Here is a 6,904-nt window from a genome sequence, read left to right as displayed (position 1 = left end):
ATAGTATTAGTATTTATTAGAGTGGTTATTCTGTACACACAAAGCTGGTCCATCCTGTACCACATGGTAGTTGGACACTAAAACGGACATGCCAAATAAATTAAAAAGGATAAAGGTGTCAAATCAACACTATCGTGTTCAGAAAGCATTATTTTATAGAAACTGACAAAAAAACAAAAACATACCGCTCGAAATTTTTCTAAAACACTCAAAAAGAAACAGACGAATATTTCACTTTTTCTCGCAAAAAAAGGAAAAGTGAAACAGTTAAATCGGCTACTAAAAACATTTAATAAAATTTACATCTGGTTATAGAAAGCCAAGAGACGTATATGAATTTAAATTTTAAAAAAATGTTAGCGCATGTTTACTATTTTTAATTTCGAAGGTCCTTTCGGTACCTGGTCCATTCGACCCCAGTCTCCCCTATTCACATGCATACATGCATGCATGCATACAAACATGCATACGTGCATGCACATATACATGCACACACACAAGAAGGATCAAGTAAGTACGTCCACCCAGATACACACGCTACACAAAATAAATAAAATTTCAACCTCGAACCTCTTTCATTATCCGCTAACAACTTTTGCGCGTTCCTTACAAACCGTTCCATTCAAGCAGATCAGTCTGCAATAATGAGATGGCAATTTAAACTTCGTTGAAAAATTTAAAAGCGCTGACGACGACGATGAGGAGGAGAGCATTTGACAACAACAACAACAGCATCATCAACAACAACAACATCAACAGAAAACAACCAAAAAACAGCAAGTAATAAAATCTACATAATAGAAAATAGTGGCAAAAACAACGACATACAACTCAGATACAACAACGAATTTCAACAATAAAAACATTAACACAACAAAAAAATTAATAAAAAAATAACAGCATTTACAAACAACAACAAACAAACAAACAGACAACAAGCAGCTACAAACAAGCAACAACTAAAACTTTAATATACAACTACAAAAAAAAACAGCCAAACCATAACAGCAACAGCAGAACAACAACAGTAACGACAACAACAACTAAAACACTAACATACAACAACATACAACGTGAACGTACAACGACAATGAGAAGCTTAGCAGATCATTAGGGGAATGTTTATGATGATGATTGTTTGCTTGTTGGCTGCTCTGTCATGATAATGATGACATGAAATCTTTGGCGGGAAATTTTAGGTGATGTTAAAAACAAAATATATCATGTCGTGATGATGATGAAGAAGATGATGATAATGATGATAATGATGATGATGATGATGATGATGGTCACACTAATGACACTGACCAGATGTGTCGATAAGATTTGATCGTTTATGCAAAGCACATTATTCCGCGTTCATATGTTTTCAAACGCTTGTTTGTTTGTACAGAAACGCTTGTTTCTGTATATATATATATATATATATATATATATATATATATATGTGTGTGTGTGTGTGTGTGTGTGTGTGTGTTTTAGTGTGTGTTTGTATGTGTGTGTCTGTGTAAATACATCTTTTGTATACACGCATTCAACTGTATAATTGTATATACTGCAATGATGTATATTGTTTTATGCTTGCTAAACCATTGTATGTTTTATTCCCACGCTAAGCAGAAGTTTGGGTAACTTCTCTAGTAGCGCCAACGAAACTTTTTAGAACTTCTTTCCGATAGGATAATTGGACGTTATTTATTTAATCAGTGGCTTGAGCATGTGACTGCTACATTCAGGTTCCATTTTTTAACAAAATATTCTTTCAAATCAATCGTCTCATTGTCGAAGATCGTGAAAAGAGGACTGTCCTGTCCAAGTGATGCAATTTTATGCAGGTCATCTGCTGTCCAATCGATGAAGTTGTGCAAGGTGGGAGGTTGAAATGTTGCTTGTGTGTGTGTGTGAGTGTGTGTGAGTGTGTGTGCGGTTCAGACATGCATGTTTCTATATGATTGATTTCTTCTTACGATGGTCAGAAAACTTGGTTGGATTTATGCTACCTGACACAAGTGTAGACATTCTAAATCTAAATTTAGAATATTTTAGATAGTTTTATTATAATGTTATCTTTTGTACATTATAATATATCACTAAAAAATAATAACGATGCTAAATTTGTAATCTCAAAAAATTCAATACAGTATAATTAGTAGAAAAACAACATAGCACCCACTATCATCGTCATCATCACATCTTTTGTCACTATCATCACTATCATCATTTAAAAAGTTGGACGCAGTAAAAGTTTACGTTTTTTTATTGAGCGTGTTCAAATAAAAAAATTAAAGAATTAAAACAAAAATATTTTTGAAAAGTTCCTCGGTACACAAAAATAATGAAGTGTTGAAACGTAGCGGGAATGTGCGAGGTGTCATAGCTGAGTGAAGGAGCTTGAAGAATTGTTGAAAGCCCCACGCTAATGCTGAAATATTGGCCGTGTACATTATTAATGCTGAAAACTCCTCGTTGCTGTTCGTTTTGTTCACCTTCCTCTTTCTCCCTCCTTCTCTCTCTCTCTCTCTCTCTCTCTCTCTCTCTTCAACTTTGTTTTTTGCGCGTGAAAGCTTTCAAAGTATTCAAACAATTAACTTCAACAGAACACGCGTTCATATGTTCTCAACAGAAAAAAGTAAACCAAATGTTCATGAATTTTTGACTGCAGTCGCCCATAAAGATGTTAACTGACAGTTTTGGAACAAACATTTTAATGACTTTAGCTTTCAAAGAACTAAATTTAATAAAGTAGCTATTATAACTCTAGTGTAGAAATATCAATTTCAGGGTTGATGTAACGATAAAAACTCGGAGGAGTCAAGAATCTTTTCAAAAGAAATTTTATAGTTCGGCTACTACAGGACCAACAAAAATATATTTCCACGCACAGAACATGCAGGCGAGCACATTTTAAGAAGTCCTGACCGTTGGAAGGCAAAAATGCTTGCTTCCATCAATCACGTCACTGGCTGCTATCTTGCGTGCAACAGGTTAATGAGCGGTCACTGCAACATGTCGTCAGTCATTCGCTTCAAGAGCAGCAACAACCACAATGGATTGATTTCGAACAATACAATGATTGAAAGCAGCATGCAGCCAACGATCCGTCACTGCGAACACAACTATTCTTCTGTTAGGTTGATATACGGGGCTGCTGTTTGCATCCGTGCTTTAAATAAAAATCTAATGAATCATTATTAATAATAACTTGAATTTAAGTTGAAACAAAAACAACTTTTTTAATGTCAACAATTACAATATTAATTAAAAAAACAATTGACTTCATGAGTGTTAACAACAACCAAGAGATAAGCTGTCGATCTCCAGCTAAATATGTAATATTTAAACAATACAAGTTTTCATAAAAAATCTATTTTGGCATATAGGCTCATGTTAAATGTTCTATTGGGAAATTTCGGTGTTAAATATTTATTTTATTTAAATTGTTGAATTGGTACAGCCGCCAAACTCATCCAACCTCATGCCGCGCTCATGTTAGCATGTGCCTGCACCAAGTTATTGAACACCTATTTACCTGTTACCTGTTGCATTGCTGCATGCTATTTTGGTTGTAATGTTAACTAATCTGTTTGGTTTCATCAAATGAAGGATCATTTTGAATATTTTCACATTCAATTCATGCGTATAACTGAAAAGAGTTTAAAATTTTGATTCTTAAATTAAAAATGATAATTTGAAATTAATTACAGGGAAAATTAGAATGGAGAGGATTAATATAATTTTCAAACACAGTTTTTGCGTATGTTTGAAAATTCAAGTGCTTCATCAGATGCATGTCGGCATCGTTTGCATGTGAATGTCAAACAAGTAAAGTGACTTTAACTTTGAAAGTTCAATCCATCAAATATATATGAAGTTAATTCTTTTATTGATTCACCCAAGTATTGGCACAACAATACATACCTTCAATCTTTTATACATACATACATACATATCTTATAACACCGTGTGTTTTTGTTTGTGTGCGTATGTGTGTGTGTGCGCGCGCACGCGTGTGTGCGGTGTGTGTGTGTGTGGTCTGCGTGTGTTTTATGGCTTACGCTTGGCTTCTAATCGTTCGTTTATAAATTGAAATCTTATTTATCATGTAAGTCAGAAGCAGCAAATATTGATTTGCAAAGCAACGTTGTCTCTTTCACAGATTGATTCATAAAAAAAGTTATTAAACGACTAGTGAATGATTCTTTAAAATAATATTTTAAATTTCAAGTGAAAAGTCGCATTACTTTTATTAACACTAAAATAAGTAAAATTTATAGAAAATACAAAAACTAAATAAAAAAGATTTTAATTAGTTTTAAAAAGTTTTTTTAAAAGCCAGGATTAATTTTAAAAAAACTTTTCTAAAAGCCATGCAAACAAAACGTTACATCGTCGTTTATGCTTATCTGATAGAAAAGTTAAATAGTCAAATTTGCTTCATCTGCAGGCAGGAATGGCACCTGCGATCATGGAAACATTACTGTCATCAAAACAATAACAATCGCATCACATCATTTACGTGATTTAACGACACGAACATGATAAATATTGCAAGAGCAAAACGACAACAAAAAACAAAAACAACAACCCAAAACAAAAACAACATGAGTCACGTATATACGAATTGAGTGTTTATAAATAGAATCTGCGTTAATTAGCTAATTGGTCCTGGAGGGCACATGTACATGCAAGATGTTGTAGACGCAGCAGTCAATCCACATTTCCTGTCTGCTATCAACTTAACGTTGTTTCATCACGTATGAAGACATTCATACTATCACGCACATGCATGCGTGAGTGCTTACAACTTATGTATGTGCATTCCATTTTTGAATAAATACACACACTCATGCATACGTACAACACTTGTATGGGAATTATGTATGCATGAAATTTGTACGTTTAAATATGTACGTATATACATATGTTGTTAATGTTGTATGTTGTAAATGCTGAAAGACATGTTGGATCATAAACCTCTTCTGTAACTACGCTTCTCATGCCTGTATAAATAAACGAATTTATACATGCTCAACAAAGTAGGTCTTTTGTTTGTAAACTTGTTTTTTTTAATGTGTGTGTGTGTGCAAAAAAAATGTTCAAATGATCTGCGGTGGAACGAACGGCATTCAAGAGATGGTATCGTCACATAGAGAGAGTCACCCACATTAATCTCAGCCAACTCATTCGAAAGCACAATTTACAGTCCTTTGCAGCATGCACAATGCGCAATGCATGCACAAAAATTTAATGAATTTTCTAAACTCAGTTTTGTACCTGGAACGTGAGCACGGTGGCGAGGCAACATGCCAGTGCAAATGCGATTATTTCTGTTCATTACTACCAATGTAAAACGTTTTTTTCGAGAGCTTATTGTTTGTAAAGACATTTTTTTTTGTTTTTCAATGTTCTAAATAAAAATCGACATCGTTGAAGTAAATTTTGACATATATAATATATTTTTTAATATTTTATTACTACAAATATCACTGTCAACATTACCAACATCGTCATCTTCTTCTCCACAATCACAATCATCATCATCGTAACAAATTATAAGATTACTCTTATCATAAAGAATATGGTTGGCTGCAATTTGGGAGGACACAGCATGAAGATGTTGTTTGAAGATCTGATCGACGAGACGTGAGAAAGATTTCTTTTCTCAGTTGGCGGAAGCGAAGAAGAAGGCCAACAAAACGCAAAAATAAGAAGATACTACAAAGTCCAGTTTGTTCTACAACTTCTTATTTCAACATTTTCCATCCAGCATGGAAACAAAAAAAACCTCCGTCCGCGAGATTTGTGTAAAAAATCCATCCATAAATCATTTTCCGTCTAAAAAACAAATAGAGGCCGTAAAAAATGAATCCCATGAAAAGTCGAAAACCAAAAATTAACAATTTATCTTTAACGCTTCACCGGTTTGAACAGTGCCGAACCAAATGTCAAAAAGCGAAAGCGCAAAATATAGAGGAGGAGGAGGAGGAGATGGAACATGACTTGAAGCACATTAGTACGTCACCGTGTGTTGATAGGTATGTAAGTATGTGTGTATCAGTTGGTTGTATGCAGGCAGGTATGTTAGCATATGCATAAGCATACAACAATACTTATGTAAATATGTTAACATGAGTATGAACGTGTTGAAACATTTTCATCACGAAACAATAAAATAATAAACAATAAAAACCTCAAAATTTTCAAAAACACTCATTAAGTACATGCAAAAATACACGCATAAATACATAAATACACAGAGACCTGCGTCGCCTGTTTTTGTTAGAAACAATTATACCATAAGTTCAAATTATAAAAATGTGTTTGAATATGTACAGTGCATACTGCATATGTACGTAACTAACTTGCTTGCCTATTTGTTTGTATGTTTTCAATATGAAAAAATGATAAATGATCAGGTTTGCAATTCAAATGATGCACATTTGAATTTTCCATCAACCAGCTTGAGGAAATATTAGCAAACATTTTAAATGTGTGCGTTCATGTGTGTGCGGGTGTATGAGAGAAAGTGAGAAAGTACATTCAACATAAGAAATACATACACGCTGACAAGTGTTCTGCTGACACATAGGAATAGAACTGACCTACACCACACACACACACACACATACACACACACACACGCACACACACACACACACACATATATATTATATATATATTTATTTATTTATATTGATGGATTAAACAATACCGAAGCGTCGTTTAACTGAATTTAATATAAAGAATATAGATATAAAGAATAATTTTAATTGAAAATTCTACATAAACAGAATACTAAAAAGACTCATTTACATGAAGTCTAGAAACTATTTATTGATCATGTGATTCTAAAACTAGCAACAGTTGGTGTGCTAGCTCTGACGGTTGGATGGCGGGCATGTCC

This window comes from Helobdella robusta, assembly GCF_000326865.2.
Source record: "Helobdella robusta unplaced genomic scaffold HELROscaffold_4, whole genome shotgun sequence".
Classification (NCBI taxonomy): Eukaryota; Metazoa; Annelida; class Clitellata; order Rhynchobdellida; family Glossiphoniidae; genus Helobdella; species Helobdella robusta.
The sequence above is the reverse complement of the archived record's forward strand: the minus strand, read 5'-3'. Positions refer to the sequence as shown.